Source organism: Heliconius melpomene, chromosome 5 (assembly GCF_056956725.1).
Source record: "Heliconius melpomene rosina isolate 202511_hmr_F chromosome 5, ASM5695672v1, whole genome shotgun sequence".
NCBI classification, from domain to species: Eukaryota; Metazoa; Arthropoda; class Insecta; order Lepidoptera; family Nymphalidae; genus Heliconius; species Heliconius melpomene.
The window spans coordinates 8,094,310-8,115,387 of record NC_140393.1 but is presented as its reverse complement, the minus strand read 5'-3'; the positions used below and the strand labels follow the sequence as shown (position 1 = coordinate 8,115,387).

Genomic DNA, 21,078 nt, shown 5'->3' with positions numbered 1-21,078 from the left:
GGAAATGCCCTTATGGAAATTAAGTATCTTAACACTAGGTTCCCAGGTTCCCCCTGCTTACGCTGCAATATGCGGGATATAGAGTGATACCAAGAAAAAAAAACCATCGCGTACTATTAGAAATTTTCCCATTATACCCTAATTATTTTATGTCTAAATTGTATGATAAACAAAAGATGATCCCAGTTTCTTTATATAATAGGACATGTTAATTTTATTAATTATCAAACACCTGAGTGTGCCGGCACTCCTCGGTCCGCGTGACAGGTGCGTAATTGTTTGGCCATTAGCGCGATTGAGTGTTTTAGCGATACACTGTTTATAATATGTTATTAGTAGATTTTGTGGTTTTTTGAATTTTTCTCATTAATCTTAGATGTCGTAGCGTTTGAGATGGGTGTTTTTTTATATTTTTTGCTGTTTTAAGATTTAGTTAATTTTAGTTTTATGAAGTTTTCAGATTTCAGAGATTCTACACATTCTCATTTTTTTTTACGCTAGAGCCTCAGAGAGTTTTTATTAAAATGTTACTATACATTTTTAGAAGCGATTTTCTATCGATATTATTTCCAAAATTTCTATGCTAATAGGTTAAAGCTATTATATGACCTATTAAACTATATTGAAGAAGAAAAAAACCGACAACAGTAGAACTGTATTTGGCAATGTTCTTCAAGAATTAAATTTTTCCCAAAAAAATCAAAAATTCCCAAATAACTGCTGAACCACAGAAAATCGCTGAACATACATGGGGGTAGAAAGATAGGTAATGAGGTCCCCTATCCGTACACCATCGTCGAATCCATCGATTGAGTTACACCCTGTATAAAACCAAACACAATTAAGACAAAATACGTCTTAGTATAGGTACATAACAAATAATATTTAGTTATTCTTTAAAACTATTTCTCGCTTAAAAAAACCACAAAAATTTTTGAATACGTTTAAATTGCAAATTTTATTTTACATTATATACTTTGGATTGCGCGTATTCGAAAATTTTCAAGATGCAATGAATCGTAAAATCAACATAGTTCTCTTTGTATTTAATTCACTTTGAAGTGTATTTATAGTTTTCCCTAAAGGCATTAGCTTCCATTCACCGCTCGTTCGTTTGCTATTGAAAAAAATCTTTTAAAACCAGTAGTACTACATTTTTATTTAAAATATTTGTTTATGGTTATTCACTGTCACTACTCAATACTCTATATGCAACGTCTTGAAAAATTCGGTGGAAAATGGAGAACAGAGTGTCTTAAAACTAAGTCAATCAATCAATTAGTTCTTATTTAGGGCCGTTGTGGCCCGGAGTGCGACTGTAAAGACGACTGTTGTGGATTCTATTTATCGTTAAAAGAATAGTGAAATTAAAATATTAAATATTTCATTTTGCCTAGTGGTACTTGAACTTACAACTGTCGCACAATCGTACCACTGCGGTACGACGCTTTCTTCTAAGGAAATAAAAAAAACACAGGTTAAGAATTAATATTGCTTGGAAAAATAAGAAAATGTAATATGTAAGATTTTTCGATTAAATAGCAGGTTTTACTAAAATTACTACTGTTAAAATCAAGATATCGAAAAATTGTAGGACGAACATGAATAAGCATTTAATATAATACGTATATACCTTTTATTTCCGTAATGTGTTCCACACCGTTTTATCGAATTGTCATGTATATTTTTAAACGTTTTTTCTTAACTTTTTAAGGCAAAAGGCGGATCTTAATGCTGCGTTTTACCTCGACATCATCAAAGAAATGAATGGGATTCGAACTCACAACCTGTCGCGGTTACAGTCACACCCTTGTGCTCCTGTGCCATGACTGGCCTCTTACCTCTAACTACTAATTCGAATTAAAAAAATATTTTACGTATTGTATAGTCCATGTACCGAAGAAAGCTCTAGACTATATATATATCACATTTATCACTTCAATGTATCTCACTGTTATACGATAAGTACCCGTAAAAAATATATAAGTATAATATAAATTCAATAAGCAATTCAATTCAATTCAATTATACAGGGTGTTTTTGGCACCATCACTTTAAATGAAACCACAGTTTTAACTACTCTATAAAAGGCTAATTAATACAATAATTTAATTTTTTACCCAATAATGAAATATCATTTTTTAAACAAAACAAATAATAAAATTATCGTTGTAAAATAAAATGCACGTAACAGGAGCGATGACGCTTCCACCCTGTATACAAAAAGTTACTTGAACAAAAGATACTGGTTCAAGCAGTAAGTCTTCCACTCTCAGTGAAAACAAAAACATTATCTCAAAGCTTATTACTATTTGAAACGTTTACTCTACAAATTAGGAGAGCTAAAAGAATTAACTCCACCAGCCGCTCCACGGAATGTGGCAACGGTACCATAAAATTTAATTAACATTTCGTTTTGTTTGTTTTTTCCGTTCTTTGACTTCGTTTATTTTTTTTGTGTGTGTGTTACATCACTATTATATATGTTTTAAGAAAATATAGTAAACGGAAACTGGTTGAAATTTCCGGTTATGTTTATAGGGAAATATAGCGATAAAGGTTGTGATTTATGAGTCTTTTACTAGATAGTCTTTGAAAAACTCTGTTATAGTTACTTGCCAGTAACTGGGTTAATTTTAATATTTAAGGTCTCATAATACCTTAAATATTAAATGTGTATCGTATTGTTAGAAATCGGTTAGTTTTTTTAAAACAAGATAAAAATACTTATCGTCTATGTGTTTTAAAATTATTTTGATAGAGCCTTTACGTAATTGGATATACTTCATACGAGTTTCCTTACAATAAGGCCCGTTGCGTACAATTAACTGCCTCTATTGACTTTTTTTTCGTACTTGAAGTTAATGTTGTTTGCCCTACAGATTTTTACGGCACTGGGTGGATAGGGAAGAGGGTACACTGAAAAATTTACTAGCACTACATGAATGCTTGAGAGGATGTTCTTCTGATTAACTCTTCTCTATATAAAATTTTCTCTGCCTGCGGTGAAAAATACACGAAAATGGGAAATAGAAGTGTCTTAACGGGGAATAGAGTGTCTTTACACTAGGATCCCAGGTTCCCACTGCCTACCCTGCCTGTATTAAAGGAGCTAACTACCAATCGATTTTACTTTTAACCTGGCAGGTTTTGTTAAGCTAAATGTGGTTAGGTAAATGACACCATCCTAAAATGCATAGGGCGGAGTCTAAAAGTTTATGACAAGACATTATCCAATGCGAGTTGTTTATACAGAAAACCTATTTGAGCCATTATCGTTATAATGTGAAGTTTTGAAGATGGTCCAATTGAAAATCAAGGTTAACGACAAAAGTAAATGTTGAACTTAATTTCAAAATGGCTTTACTGGCTAGCCAAATTAGTAATAAAAATAATCATAAAACTCTTTATTTCACACCATAATACATATCATAAATTAAAATTTACAATAGCTTATAAAATAATAAAATGTAAATAAATGTACTTGTAAATAAATCTTCCCCACAGTTAGAGATTCGATTCTATCCCAGACTCTTTGAAACATAAACCTAAAAGGCATTCTAAATGATCTATTTTTTAATTTTACCTTAGCAAAAGTTATTTAATTTAATACTTCATTTCCGCTCTAAGCATCTCAACCAGATACGCCATTATCTTGAAGTATGAATAAAAAGCAATTGACTTATATCCAACGGACATTGTTTACATCAATTTTAAATGTTCTTTGAAGTGCCGTGGTGCTTTTAAGATCCATTAAGAAAGGGAAAACGACTAAATTCCAACAATACAACTAGATTTTCCCGCTTCGTTACATCATAAAACTTGTATTTTGAATGGAATGTTCAGAGTTCTCAGTATAAAGCTGGCTACCGTCCGCGCAGGGCGGGCGAACTGACGTGGATCGCGCGGGAAAATTTTGACGGCATTTCGAAAGTGGAATTAACTTTTTTTTTAATTTTTTGTGCCTGTGGTTCTTGTGGTGTTGGAAAAGGTTGTGATAAGTTGTGAACTTTTTTGACTGACTGAATGGAATTTTGATTTTGGAGTGTGTGATTTATTTTTCATCTGCTGTGATTGTAAGTTTCTTTTAAAAATATTTTTTACCAATTGCATTAGATAATTAATTTAAGATTTTAATATAAGATAGATTTTTTAATAAATAATTGAATAAAAATTGTAGTTAACAAAGTGGTACGTTCATATTAAAAATCATGTTTTTGAAATGAAATAATAAGATTTTCTGCGGCGTTGAGCTCCTCTACTTAAAACAGTATGCCTGGAAAATTTGATGAAAAGTGGAAACAAACATTTCATTTTATTCACTTTTTCCTAATAATTTTAATATAATAGTAAAAGTTTTAATATAATAGTAATAGTTTTAAAGATTTTATGATATATCAATAACAGTTTAGAAAATAAGTATACCTAATAGCAAACTGATAATAGCAAAGCAATAACAACAATTTTCAGTTATAAATCATATTTTGTGGGTTAGCCTGAAAGGGAATTCTGTCTAAACAAATCTAATATACAAATAAATATTATTAGTGAAAATTGAGTTCTCAAAATAGCGTGTTAAAATTTATAGTAATTTATGAACTAATTATATACGGTTTATTTATTAAACTAAAGATGTTAATATTAAAAATATATGGTTTATTTATTATAACTAAAGATGTTAATATTTATTTGATTTTATTTGCTGTATCACTAATTCCTCCAGAAACTGGCGGAAATGGTTCACTGTCATCAACCTTTTCACACGTACCCTCCGGGTAGTCCTCATGCTTTTATTTCTTGAATGTCAACCCATATCTCTTCTTACCCCTTTTACTTCTCTTGTATTGTTTTGCGTACAATTGTTAAGCTCAGGTGAAGTAATAAATCTCTACAGATTTTAACAAAATGAAAATTTACAATGAAACAGAAATCCTAGAAGCTCATCCTCGAGCTGTGTATGTTAAGCCAGGAAAATAAATATTATTGAATTATGAACCATTTCTTAGTGTACAATATTAAAAACGAAAGTGACACTTGTCAAAAACTCTCCTGCATTTTGGTGAAGATGATAAACGAAATTTATTATAATATTATAAATAAAAAATAGAATAATTAGTATCCTTTTTTTATATATTACCGATAAAGCGCAATATATAAATATATTGCAGTATTCAACTCCGACTCTCAAGCAATGTCTCAAAAATTAGGTGAAACCCGTTACCCTTTGGGTTCCCTTTGTAATGGAATAATTTATTCGCCCGAGTGGCATTTGAACTCACGAACGTCGCGCTTAATAATATTATATTATTTATTGTATAACATTTTAATATATATTCAAATTTTATTCTATTTTCGATATATTTTTTATCTTTATCGTTCAATCACGTTGTAACAGGCGAAGGGATTTGAATGAATTTCGGTACAAAGGAATAATGTATTCCGAATTATCGTAGATTAAGGTTACGTCTTTATTGTAGTGAGAAAATAATCAATATATCAATATTTCTTATTTAGTTCTCCGTAAATAACTATTATAGCATAGTGGCGTAGAATTTTAGTTAACGTGCGATTAGCGTAGGTTCGATAGCAACATTTAAAAATGGTTACCTTTATAAAAAGTTTTATTTTTAATTAATTTCCAACAAAATTGATATTAACATAAATAAACAAACAAGAAAGAAAAAAATAAGAAAGTAGGAAAAGGAAATGTCTCGGTAAAACGGTATGTCTTAATATACGTGAGAAAGAGCGTCGTGAAAAGTCGCGGTTAATATAAACAGAACAAAAGGTTAAGCTCTTATATAAAGCTTTTATGAATGTTGAATATGTAAAATTTATATTTTGATGTGTATGGTCTAAAATGCAATTTCGTTCTTCTATTTAGGGTTAGTTTCGCACTTTTCAATTTTAACAGTATAATTAATAACTATTTCTGCTTTTTAAAAGCTGATACTACCACGAAATACATAAATGTAAAAACTATCGTGACAAAAGTATATGACTGTAAACGCGAAAGGTTGGGGATTCGATTCTTTCTTGAAGAACTCGTAGTACTTTTACAAGACAATTATCTTCTTATTTATTCATACACTGACAACTAATTTAATTTCACTAAGTCAATGTAGACATTGGCGTTAAGTTCCGCCACTCAATACGCAATGTCCCAAAAATTGAGTAAAAAGTGAGAAGCGGAGTTCTTTAACACTAGATTCTCTCCGCCTATCCTATTTTATGGGAGATAGAGAGTGAAGCTATTTATTAAATGCTATATAAAGCTATTTATTATGATAAATAAGTATACAATATTTGCTGAAGTACCAAGAAATTACTATTTTCTTTGGGCATTCTTTATTAAAATTTCCATTGCTACCGAATACTAGAATACATAAAAGTGCGATGATATTGGAATACATATGGTAATCTGGTGATAATAATAATATATTAAGATTTAATCTTAATAATAATTTTACTCACGTAAGGTTTATGTGACATGATTTTTCGTTTCCTATCTTTTTATATTGTAAAAAAATAATTGGAGAAATAAGAAATAATTGGAAAAACGTAGAGGAGTGATGCAATCGTGTGACTGTAAGCGAGGTGGTTGTGGGTTCTATTCCCACTCGAGATAATCAATTATTTAGTATTTTCATGCTCATGCTCTTGTAAAAACGTAAACTAGAGCTTTGAGTCCCGCTACTTAACAAGCAAGCTTCTAAAAAGTTGTTGAAAGTGATGAAAGAAGTGTCTTAACCCTTATCTTCGCAAAAATTTTTTTTTAAGAAAAGCAAAAAATATGCATATTGGTAGCTTCTTTGGGCTACCAAAAACATAAAAAAATCATAATATGAAAATTTCGGAAAAACACGATGTATACTATACTATACATTGCTACACGTACAGTGATTCTACCATTTTTAAGAATGTATATTATACTATACATTGCGATGCTTAGGGCGGGTGGAAATGTTACTGGTAGCTTTTAAAATATACTGAAAGATTATTGTAAATAATATGATTTTAAATAAAAACAACTATATTAATGGAAGTAAAAATGTTTAATTAAAAAAATCATTCTCAAATATTTTTTTGTTACAAAATAATAACTCAGAGATCCTATTGCTTGCGGTGGTACTCCAAAAACACCTTCGATTCTTCACAAAACAAAGGTAAACCTTACATTTTATGCACACGGTACGTGCCTGGCCAGCTTTGCAGTACACATGTACTTGCACATTTGATATCCGGTTATTTGCGGCCAATGGTAATATTTGTCATAGCCAATATCATCGCATGATCGTTAAGATACCGGTTTTGTATTTTTTGTATTTTTTCTTGGCGGGAAATCGTGTAAATTTTTTCACTGAAATGTTTCGACTTAATAGTCGTATATAAAGCTAAAACTATTTTTACTTCCAACACCCATTGTCTCTTCTTCTTCTTCAGCGATAATGCCCGTAAAAGTGTCATCTCTTATGTAGAGCAAGAAGTCATACATGATGTCACACACCGACTCTGATTTAGTTCTTGAAACTCCATTTACAAGGCTTATTTGGTTTATATTGACGTCGATTTTCTTCTTCATTCATTCTTTACAAGAAAGAATTAAGAAATGAGGTGTAAGAGACACTTCGGTGGTATCGGCATGAATATCAGCTGCATGCGTTCCTATCTCATAATCAGAAATTTGTAGGAGGTTTAACCTTTCGAGATTTGAATTTATCGATGGCTCTGGAGAACTTTCTGTTGATCCAATCATTCCAGCTTCATTACTGTTACTAGCTCTGTCACTTGTGTCAGAGTCTGCATTCTCTTCAGGCACCAAGGAGAAAATGCGCCTAGCTCTATCACCCATAGAGTCTAAAACCAAAGCAAAAGACACATGCAAAAAATCAACACCAAAGATAAGCCAAACCATATTGTGTTATAAATAGGTAAATAATGAATGTAATATAATTTGTCTTATTATATAGTTAGGTAGTCATGCAGTAATAATAATAGTAGTATTTTTTATGGGAATCGAACCCATAACTTTGTGTGTAAGCTTTCTAGAACCACTATATCAAGGCGGCAGTACAACTGTCTTTTATATTATAATAAAATTGGTTTAGTATATAAGAAAGACATACTTGAAATTTACATTTTATAGTAAAGTTCCAAAAAATATTGATCCCGTGAAGTTGGCAATGTATATTATACTATACACCACCGACGAAAGGTAAACGACTGCAACTGCGGCAATGTATAGTATAATATACGTTATTAAAAAACACGAAAAAAACATACTAATTCATATAGCGACATCAGCATATATATAAAAATGTGTAAGAACAGGCATTTAGGCATGTGTATTTTATAATTAACATACATATTTAGGAGTACAAACATAAAAATAAAATAAAACTTACCTTAGAGAAATCTGAGCAGCGCGTCTTGACGGTTATTTTTGACAATTTTTTAAAACTATCATAGATAAACTACTATTTTTATTTTTGAAGTATAAATAAATGTCTAGAAATGTCATATGTTTAATAAAACTAAGTTAAAAAATATTTTATAGCGATCGTATATTTTTATAAAGTTGTATGTATAGTATACTATACAAAATGAAGATAAGGGTTAACACTAGGTTCTCTCTGTCTATTCTGTTAAATGGGGATGACTGTTCCTAAAGTTGAAATTTATTTAATTTTAATCGAAAAGGGTAATATTAACACGAAATTCCTTTCCCTAGAAAATTGTAGACAAACATACATACGCTTCCTTACGCTTTATAAGTCTCAATAGATAGATTATATTTTTTTATGATGATAAAAAAATATAATAGGCAATTCCAACAACATATGTACATACATGTTAAACAGATAACCCCCTTTCTTTGAAGTTAGATAAAAATAACTCCAGTGCCTACTGTGAAAGTAATCCCTCGAGATTATTGGCAAGCATACACGACTCACAATTTCTTGCCCGTCTAGATATATATTTTCACACCCTTTTTATTTGTCTTGAAGTCGTGATAAATGGTTTAGTAAATATTGTATTTAGTATTCCATTTAATTCCATTTACATTTCAGAAAAATATCTTCGTAGTCTTCCAGAGGCTGGTGCGTAGATAGGTGAATTGGTGATAGTTTGAAGTTAAAAGCTCACACGTGAAAGGATTACATCAGCTTTATTAGGCGGGCTGTGGATTCGATTCCCACTCGATAAAATCAAATATTTAATATTTTCACTTTTTCGCTCTGGTAACAAGGTAAGCGCAGCGTTGATTTCCGCCATTCAACGCATCTTCAAGGAGTCTTAATGGGAACGAAATATCTTAACACGAGATTCCCAGGTACCCTGTACCTACTCTACTAGGTACGGAATACGTTGTATTCCGAAGGGAATTATTGTATATAAAAAATATTCATTTTTGTGGTAAGATAAAGGCGACGCCTATCCTAGTGTCGCGGGATTAATAGTAAAACTGAAAAAGAAACTGCTTTTCAAATAGGATATTCCCATTGACGATATTTTATCTTATGTAAAGATAACGTATAACTTATGAAATATATTCCAGAGATAGCCCCCAATTTTCGTGATTTCCATACAAATAGATAAACATTCAGAACCCTTTAGAACTTAATTTCACATACCAGTAAACAAGGCAACTTTGTGTGGAACTCTAAACAAGACTTTACGATTTTTTCTTTTATCTATTCATGGAGATTAGTGACTAATCACTAAGTTTTTTGTTTACTATATTAATAAAATTTAAAGCTTCATTATTTTTTAATGAAATCAAAACTAAAATATTTTGTTAAGTTATATGACTAAAATCGTGAAATATCTTTCTTTAGCTTCGCCCTGGATCTCGCTCATAACAGAAATTGTAAAAGGAATTTAGTGTTAAAGCACTCCGTTCTCCACTTTCCGTCGAATCTTGCGAGACATTGCGTGTTGATTAGCGGATCTTAACTTTTTTGTTACCAGAGCGAGAAAATTGAATTAATTTATTTCCGCTAGTGAGGATTGAACTCACAATCGTCTCGCTTATAGACAGACACTGTGCCGCTGTGCCATATTAGTATTAAAAAAATTGTAATCGTAATACAACGAAATGAATACTTAACATCTCATGTTATTTATTTATTTTTTTTATGTAAATGTGTAACATGAAATAACATAATGTGAAATAAATGGGACATGTATATGGGTCATAATCAGAAAAGTGGACATTTTCGAATTCGTAACGTAACTGATAAGTAACAACACTGATAATATTTGTTACGAAACTGATGACATAAGGCATTATACACAACAAAATAAGAATATTATATGAATAAAACTATTGTTTTTTTTTATTTAATGAGACACAGATTAAAATTTTAAAGATTCAATCGTTGAATTAACAAATTATAAATGTAAGAAAACATAACAAAGTGACAATATTAACAATATAATAATGCTAGTTCGTAACTTAATAAACTTATATTTCTAGTTAGAAATCACAAAGTTAATGATAAAATTAAATCCACTTTAAAATATATCAAAATTTGAGTCGTTATCTTTGGAATTAAGTTTCATTCTTTGTAAGTGTTTATTCCGCATATCTTCATATTTCATAGGATTGGTCTGTTTAAGAAGTTCTCTATATCTTTATTGTCTTTCAGCATTTGACATAGGAGCCATGACGCTTACTGAAAATAAAAAAATATTTATCAATATATTTAATAATATTTTATGTTTATTGTTTAGATCTTTAACAACGCTAGTACAGAACGTTTTTGTTTTTAAATAAAAGCCTCACCCGCTTGACCTACATATTTATTAATTCACTATCTCCAGAGAAAAAAATAGTAATTACAAAATCACAACTAATTTAAGTAAGAATAAAAAAAATGTTTTTAAGTAAATCAGTTAAGCCGTTTCTGAGATAAGCGTGCACAAACACATTATACAAACAAGCAAACAGGCAAAAAACTTAAAAATCATTATTTTTAGTTACTTTACGTCATCAAAAGTCACCAATTATTTTTTTTATATGCCAGCAATTTTTTTTTATATAGGTACATATCTTCCGATGGTAACGTAATTATGAACTAGGCTTCATATTTTCTCAGTTTCGTTACGTAACGAAATGTAACAAAATTGAGAATAAAGTCTGAGAATTTCTAACTTTTTTAAATATTTGCTCATAAGCCACGTGTTGCATGTGCAAGCACTGAAGTTCTTTTTTGAGATTTTGTAAAAAGAAGCAAATAACATAAACAAGAAAACGAAATTATAGAATACTTACCAAAATAAAAGCCGTTTATAACCCTGAGATGTAATTTCACGCATTCCCTCTAAAACATTTGAACCCCTCAACTGCTGCGAGAACACTACTGGTTGTAGCTACGATGGCTTTGACTTTTACAATAATGGTGCCACAATAAAAACTAATATTAAATACCATTCAAAATAATTGCATTCATAATTTAATTGTACGTTACTAACCCTGAGTAACGAAAATGCAATATTTTGGGACAAATTTACTTAATTCATATATATTATTTATTAAATAATGTATCAATAAAAGTAGTTCTATTTAATAATATGCATAAAGTAAAGTAATATAAACATATCCGAAATCAAATAAAATCATAAATATTCGTAACAAATCAATTCTCAAAAAGTAAAGTGGTGAATGGGACACGAAAAATTGTATGGAAGCATTTTGAAAAGTTTTTTGCAACTAACATAAAATACTATTATTAGCCATAATACATTTAAAATATTACAAAAACCTTTGAGTTAATAAATAAATTTATCTTAAATGGCAAAATATTTAAATTATCTTTGAAATTGTATTTTTAAAACGCATTCAAAGTAGCGGGACAAGAAAAGACACAAAATGTACACTTTTTCTGATTATGACCCATATATATGTGGGATAGTTTAAAGGTTTTATTAGTTTTTTGAGAGGTTTTTTTTAATTAAAAAGATGAAATAATGTATATGTCAAAATTAGAAGAAAATGAGAAAAAAAAACAAGCTGTCACGAATATAGAGAGACATCCTTTGAGATAAATTAAATATAGAAAATATTATTAATTGTGATTTTTCTTCTTCCACCTTTCCCACACATATATAAACTTGTATTTTCATACGAGTAGCTTTTCACATTATATCGAAACTTTTCCAATACTACCTGAAGAATGTAATTAAATCGAATATTTTCAACTCTAATAGTTACTTTCGAAATGCGTTGTATCTGCCGAATGAGGATCGCAGAATTGAATGTACTCGTATATAGGAAGGTATGTGATTTCCAGGTCTATTTATAGAGTGTTTGCACCCACTGTCCGGCTGACTTCAAATATACCGGTAATTCTGAATCTCTGTTATTCTTATTAGGTATCTCCATTGTTTAGAGGAGATCATTATTTGACTTGATTTCTATTTCACAACGTTTTTGTAGCTTCACGCTTTATCCCGCATATAGCTGGGTAGACTGAGGGAACTTCATGATCGTTGCTCTTTTTCTTCCGAATTCTAAAGGCATTGCGTGTTGGCAGAACTTAACGCTGCCCTTTTATATCGTTAATAGAACGAGGAAATAAAAATATTATTTACATATATATATATACAAAAACAATAAATAAAAGCAGTTTTACATACATTATACCCTTATTCCATAAATAAAAGTTAAGAAATCGTACATTTTTTGCCAAAAAATTTAGATGAATAATAAGTTATGTTGCCGAATCTAATGTAAATAATTTTAATCAGACCAGCTAATCTTATCTAACACTAACACTATATTAGTTTACAAACCTTTGTAATATAAAAAAAGTAATGATTTTCTACGCATGGCCAATTTTAAATAGATTTTCGTTTTCTATAGATAGTATCGTAAACGCGACAGGTTGTGGGTTCAATTCCCATTTGAAGAAATGAAATATGTCATATTTTCATTTCTTCGCAAAGTCAGGCAAAGATTGACTTTCACTATGCAACACGCAATTCCTCCAGAATTCAGTGCACAGTGGGGTAAAAAAATATCTTAGCACTAGGTTCCCAGGTTCCCCCTGCCTACCCCGCGAAATTTATCATATATACAGAAAATCACAATTCACTGTCTCATGAATTTTAGATAATGTATTTAATCTATCGAAGGCAGTTTAAGTAACGTTTTTGTGATCCTACCTCTAAAAGGGTGAATGTTAATCATTTATGTAAACGAAAACATGTATCGAAAGTTACTTTAGACATACACTACATAGCTTTTGTGTTTTTTGTGCGGCGGTAGCGGTATTACTATTCAGCGGAAAGCGGCGGAAAATGGGGAACGGAGTGTCTCAACACTACGTTCTCTCTGCCTTTCCTGCTGTGAATCTGGTTTTACTACAGTCATTATGCTTTTGACTTTGAATTTGACTTATTTTGGTAATATAATTTATATTTTGACTAGCGGACGCGCGCAGCTTCGCTAGCTTATTTAGGGGTGAATTCTAATATACCATGAAACATGTGTTCAATGAAATATTTTTAAGTCTTAATTTCAAATTTTATAAAAATCGGTGGCGATTTGAAGATTTTCCCATACAAACTTTCAACCCCTTATTTGCATCCTTAGGGAGTGAATTCTAGAAAACCATGAAACATGTGTTTAATTATATACGTTTCAGAGTCTGAATTTCAAATTTTATAAAAATTGGAGACGATTTAAAAAAAACCTATACAAACTTTCAACCCCTCATTTGCACCCTTAGGGGGAGAATTCTAGAAAATGATGAAACACGTGTTCAATTAAGTACTTTTAAAAATCTAAATTTAAAATTTTATAAAAATCGGTGCCGATTTAGTTTTTTTTCCATACAAACTTTGAACCCCTATTTCACCCATTTAGGGTTAAAATTTTTCGAAATCCCTTCTTAGTGGATGCCCAGATTACGAAAGTAAACTTTTGTCCAAATTTAACGTTTCTACGCACAGCGGTTACGGCTGTGCGTGCGTCTTACCTCAGTCAGTGAGGACAAGTCCTTTTATTTATATAGATAACTAGTGGGCCCGGACGCGGCTACGCTCGCGAAAATTTAAGCCTAAATAATTAAAATAAGTTAAAAAATGATAAAATAAGTGGAGATTTATTATTAGAAAAAATATCTGAGTAACCGAAATGAACAAACAAAAGAAATGAACAAACAAAAAAAGTAACTAAAGGAAATTCTTAATATTAGAAAAAGTACCTAAAGTTTGCCGTGCGCGCGTACTAAACATTTTTCTATATTAAATAATTATTAATTTTTGCGAACATTATTAAATAAAATCTCAAATGATTATAATTACGATATTTTAAGTGTATAACATCGGTATAGATAACCGAACTGAGATAAATTAATTATAAGCAGCAAATAATTACATAAAAAATAATAGTAATTCGAAAATATATAAAAATTTACAAAATCATCAAAGTCATCTGCCCGTTCGCGTCGGTCATACTATATATACCACTCGTAGGCTAGGTCATTTGGAATCAGTGACATCTTAATTATTTATTAGAATGTTATACAGTAAACTATAATTTCCATCTACATGAAATGCTAAAAGTGACTATTATATTTATTTTCATAAGGATGAATATCAAATTATAGAAATCATCTAATTTTTGTTAATATACATTAAACAAATCTATATCGGCGCGCGCCATGTATGCATTAAGCAAACTCACTTTGGGTAACGTTTTCTTAAAACAACAAACTTTGCAAGCCGTTGCTTAGCAACGCGTAGCGACGATTGTTATTAACATGGCGGAATAAATTCCTTGTCAAATTAATTATTTTAATTTATTGGTATATATCGAAAATATTACAAATATGAGAAAAAAAAAGTATCCTATGTTCATCCCGGGACCCTCAAGTATCTCTATATGAGTATTTTATCACAAATAAATTAGCGGTTTGGCCCTGATTGCGGAAAAGACAGACAGACAGACAGACAGACAGAGTTACTTTCGAATTTATAATATAGGTATGGATTGAAGCCAATCGTAGCACAGGGGCAAAAACGTATGACTCTTAATGTGACAAGCTGTGGGTTCGATTCCCATTCGAAGAAATTAAATATTTAATATTTTCATTTCCTCGCCTAACGAGGCAAAGAGCTTTTCCATCACCAAGTCTTTTTCAAGTGTACGACGACGATATTAAAAATCTAATGACACTTTTATATGTTTTCTTTTCATTATCTACAAATTAAATATATATATTTTTAATTCATTTCAAATAATATTATCTTTTCTTTCCTCCCGTTCTAAGAAGTAAATTATAAAAGTACATGAATAAAAAAATATAGATAGCCAAAGAAAAAGAATTAAAAGAAAGCAAAGAAGCTCTCAGATCTGACACTCGAACCCTTATCGATTCATTTGTTGTACGTGACTAAGGTATTACGAGCCCATCGAGCTCTGGTTACGTAAATTCTATATCAGTGCATGAAGCAAGGAACCCGCTATAGATACTGCGTGAAAATAGTAGCAATCTATTAAATAGCTTACCTGGGGCTGTCGAGGCCGTCGTAGCGCAGGGGCACAAGTGTCTATCTGAACTCGATGGTTATTGGTTCGATTCCCACTCGACGAAATTAAGTATTTAAGTTATATTATAAGTTTAATTTCTTTGCTCTGAAAGACAAGAAAAAAGACAAAAACTCTGGGTAAAATTTCGCCACTCAACGCACAATGCCTTGAAATTTCAGCGGAAAGTGGGAAACGGAGTATCTTAACACTACGTTTCCTTTAGCTATCCTGCTATATGCGGGTACAGCGTGAAGCTAACATGAAAATAATAATAAAAAGTTATATTTGACTCACGTTCCCAAGGTCTTTTCAACTAAGGGATTATATTAAAACCGAACCCATAGCTTTTCTCAACACAAACGACAAACTAATTTAGTTACTAACTTAGTAACTAAGCTTAAAAACTAACTCTTCAGTTTTATAATAATACACAGTTTAGGGTCCACTTATGTTAGTTGATAAGGTATACTAAAAGTCTTCTGAAAGAGTCAGTATACATTTCTTCATATTGGTATTTGAATACTTGAACGTGCCGAAGCTTTAATAATAAATAAATTATATTATCATATCTAAGCCTATAAAAATTGATCGGTAGGCTTTGTGAGTATTCATTTGGGATTTTTATGTGTCTTTGGAAATGGTTGATTTTATCGTGATTTTCAATTTTGCAGTTCTTTCAATATGAAGTAAATAGATGACAACATCAAAAATGTTCAATTATAATAATAAAATGTATTTTTATAAGAATTTATATTTAAAAATGTAAAATTTATTCTTTTGTGTAATAAAAGTATATATGTAAATTATAATATATGAAAAAATATGAGAAATGAAAAATGTAATATATGAAAAAGCTATTTAAAAGTTAAGTTAATATAACATATATACATCAAGGTAGGCTAAGAGGCCTACGTGGTGCAGTGGGGTGGGGTTTAGCTAAATACACGATGGTTGTGGGATCGATACCCGCTTGAGGATATTAATTATTTGTATTTCCCTATTCTAGCGAGATAAAGCACAGCGAAACTGTTGCTATTTACCTAAAACAGCAGTTTTATCTTCTCAAAATGTTAACATATTACAATTACCAAAATATAAAGGAATCTTATATACTCTTATATAATCATATATTATAGTCATATATATAACTTCTTCGTAGCCAATTATTCAGAGAAGTATGGAGACAACCTTCGCTACCTTTTATTCTCCAGTGTCAAGTGCCCCCCTGGGATCTCTGAGAGCGGATATCGTTGCGAAACTTTTTCTCATTCTTGTGAGTATAATCACTGAAACTTGTACGTAGCTACTATAAATTGAACTTCTTTTCACAAGAAAAAATGTACTATATAAATATTTATAAGTGTGTGAACTTTGACCTACTGAAGAGATGTAATTTTTTAAAGTATTCTTGTATTGTACAAATACAATACAAGAATACTGTTTTGGACGAATTTGAAGAATAATTTTTGATTGATGCTAACAGAGAAAAATATCTCCAATAAAAAAAACGATCGACCGAAAAGACGGTGGATGCGACGGTAATGTAGGTATTGAACCTGGAACTAATAAGCTAAAAGAAAAAAGCTAGTTATTTTTGTTCTGCTACTTCAATTATACATAAAACTAAGATATAATTATCTCTACAGATATGTAATTGCTAAGAAAATTCAAGACAGTTTGCGTAGGGACGCGGGTTCGAGTTCCGCTGCGATAAAAAAAAGCGTTCTACAATATTAAACTACAATTTTTAGATACAATATCGGGAGATATTACAAAAATCAAAAGCATATTTTAAATTTCTTGCTATAAAATCGACTTATCATTTAAATATTATTTTTTTTAAGTTTCATTATCTTAGTTACTTTTTTTTTTAATATTAATTTATTACTTTAGGTACGTAAGTAATTCGGGCGTAGCGAACGACTCAACGATTTATGGGATCTTTAACATAAAGGATAATGCTTTAAGAATTTAATTCAGTACAATATACAAAGTAAAATATTTCTAATAATGAACCTTCTGTGATCATTAATTTGAAATACACTTTTTTAATGATTCAAGTTATTTATGTAAGTCATTAGCTTAAGCTATGCCTTTAGAGCTACTTGACTAGTAAAATACTTTACTTTGATATTTCATATTTTTTAACTAATTATTATTTACGAAATAATTTACGAAATTAGATATTAATTATAAAAATTTTATAATAGATATTATTTTCCACAGAAGTATTGGTTTTCAACCCCCTACGTAGTGTAAGTGTTAAGACACTCCGTTTCCCAATTTCCCAATAAAAACAACAAAAATAATTCACTTCGCTTAGTAGGAATCAAACCCACAACTGGCATGTTTACAATCACCAACCCGCTATAAATCTTATAAACATATCGACAACACAAATCTCTACAAAGCTTTCATATTAATATTACGATTACTCACAAATCCTTAGTTGGAGAAGTTCTTAAAAGTTGGTGATTCAGTTGGACCACAGTTTTACGCTGATATAATATATTTATTTTTGTATTAGACGAAGTTACTCTATCATATTTTCAACATACTCGTATTTCTATGAAATAACGATTCTGTTAATGTTGTAAAAGTTTGTTCGTTTTTGCTTAATCGTGCTTAAAAACTAAACGTATTACTGGGAAAATAAAATATCGTTATGCCAGCCGTGGCGTGGGTAGTGACAGGGTGGACTGTAAACGCGTCAGGTTGTGTGTGGGTTTGATATCCACTCGAGGAAATGAAATATTTGATATTTTTATTTCATCACCCTAGTGTCGAGGCTAAGAATGGCGTTTAGTTCCACCACTCAATGAGTAATGCCTCCATTATTCGGCGGAATGTGGAGAATGGAGCGTCCCAATTGGGGTTCCTCTGTCTTACCTGCTGCATGTGGTAAACAGCATGAAGCTGATAAAAAAATAGTAAACAGCATTAAGCGAAAAAACATGTTTTTCCCTTTAATTCTTAAGTCCACATAGATAATCACAGCTCATATGAATACCTGGTACAGGTACAAGGTACAGTTAGTACATTCATAGTCATTATTATAATATATTCGTTTTGTGTTTGAAATTTACATTAAAATGATGATAAAATATATGAGGTACATGTAAGAGAGACAGGGAGAGATGTGAGAGTTATCAAACCTGATTTAATGCTTGGTCTTATGCGCTGTATCCTCGCACACAGCTGACTTCGATACACGTCTTTGACCTTGATATTCTTGTAGATGTGCTCCTTCACTCTGCCTTCCCTTGTCAACTTTTTTTTTTTATGGAAAAAGGACAAGGCAAACGAGCGTTCGGGTCACCTGATGATGATCACCGCCGCCCACGACCCCGTGCAGCACCGGAGGAGCTACAGGTGCGTTGCCGGCCTTTGAGGTGGAGAGAGACGCGCTTTTTGAAGGTACCCATATCGTACCGACCTGGAAACACTGCCGCGGGTAGGCCATTCCACAGTTCGGTGGCACGTGGAAGGAACTAACTTTTTCTTGTTATATTTCTATGTCTTATTTTGTGTAATAAAGAATAGAATAAAATCGATGTTAGCTTTCGTTTGATCAATGTATGACAAGCCAGAATTGCAAACTAGTTAGTATGCACCCGAAAAAAATAAATTAATACGAATACATATATACTGTTTTAACATAATTTTAAAATGTTATTCCACACTCAAGAAAGAAAAAATCTTTTTTAAAGAACCACAAAAAAAAATAATGTAGCAGGATTTGAAGAAGTTTCAAAGAGGCGCGGGTTCAAATCCTGTTACCTTAAAATTTTATAAGCTTCTAAAAAGTATTACTTTACACTGGTCTCAAGAATTGGCTCACTTTTTTTTAACTTCAAAATTTTAGTTTTTATTAAAATTTTTATGAAAGTTCTTCATAAATTGTACACATTTTCAAAATAAATTCATGAAAACAAAGCTTGACTTACATTGTCTGTGACATACATCCTGCGGTTTGACACACATTCCAGCTTCATATACGAATGTTACATTCGGTGGAATTAACTATTTTCATTTCCTCTAGTAATAAAATATCTCGAAAACAGGACGGAGAACGGAGAACGGAGAGTCCTAGCACTATATTCCCTCAGTTTATCCCGCTATACGCGAGATACAGCGTGAAGCTATTTTTAAAATGTAAACTCTTGAATAAATTTAAATCATTACCTCTAATTCACATTGGAATATAGTGTACTGTAGTATATTTGTGGACTATATAGGAACAATTTGATAGATTTATGACATAAGGCTATTATATATATATATATATATATAGGTATATATGACGGCGCGCTGCTATGTTATAGTTTTAATTATAATTTCACAATTATTACGTTTGGATGTTAATTGTTTTATGTATTGGATTATATTAGAAGAATATTTAAAATGGAGCGGGTAACCCCGAATAGGGTAGTAGGTGTAGCCACGAGTAATAGCAGATGTCATTGGTTGACAGCTACGGCGTGAGATGTTCACCAATTAACCTATTGGCTCCTAATCTATTGTAATATTGTTAATCTTGTGATATTTATTGTAAAACTGTTATGTAAACGAGTAATAAGACATTGTAGAATATAAGTGTGACTTTTATTTAAACATCTCTGTTGCTACAAGGCCCACAAATGAATGGTTGTTACCATTCATTTGTGGGCGCCAAGACCGCTTTGAGGCCCCTTTTGATGCTTCTACATATATATATTTTTTTATCCAATATAACAAGATAAAAGATCCCCTATTCTCCACTCTCTGTCCAAATTCATTTCATAGGAAACATTGCGTACTGAGTGCTGTGTCTACAATAAAACGTGATTTTCGATTATCGCATGCTTGATTACGATAACTTTTGATTATGATAACTTTTATTTGGATAAGTTATGGTCAAATATTTGTCCTAATTTTTTTGGTCACGTGGTAAATAGAAGTGGCATGTCTTAACACTAGTTTCCCAGGTTCCCTTTACCTACTCGGCTATACAAGTTAAAGTGAAAAAAATATATCATTTTTCGTGTTGAGAGGCAGAACTTCGAATTTTCAAAATCCCTCCGTTTTCCATTTGTCGAATTTGACATCAGATGATTAAACTCAAAGATGCAATATTTCTTAATAAAAGTACTTCAAATATCACTCATCAGTGAGCATCGAACCCACAAAACATATCCTTTATGCTATAGAAACCTTCAAATTCAACTTCTATACAGCCTACTACAAAGAAAACATTTGCCGTATGCTATTCAAGACAGCGAAAAGGTCACGACAGAACTACAATAGCTGGTATTTAAATAGAACTCTTCTAAAATAACTGAGACCACTCGAAATTTTTCAATGATATCGTTGAGTCGACAATTGAAGAAATAGAGTTTAAAATATATTTTTATTTTGTGAACGAATGTATGTACTATATTATGTTTATAGGCGCATATATCATAAATAAAATATGTATATACCATTTAGTACTTAAAGTAATAAAAATGGCTATGAGCAGAATAAAAAATAAGGTATGCTATTTCTTACTCTCTTTA

General features: G+C 31.0%; 1 protein-coding gene across 1 annotated transcript in view; it reads left to right on the top strand.

The window, feature by feature from the left end:
* The first annotated feature begins 3,872 nt into the window (after positions 1–3,872).
* Positions 3,873–21,078, top strand: part of LOC146539169 (neuropeptide CCHamide-1 receptor-like) — a 93,641-nt gene continuing 76,435 nt past the window's right edge. The window contains exon 1 of the mRNA XM_085185493.1: positions 3,873–4,076. The gene's annotated coding sequence lies outside the window, so the exon portion shown is untranslated. The remainder of the gene's footprint in view (positions 4,077–21,078) is intronic.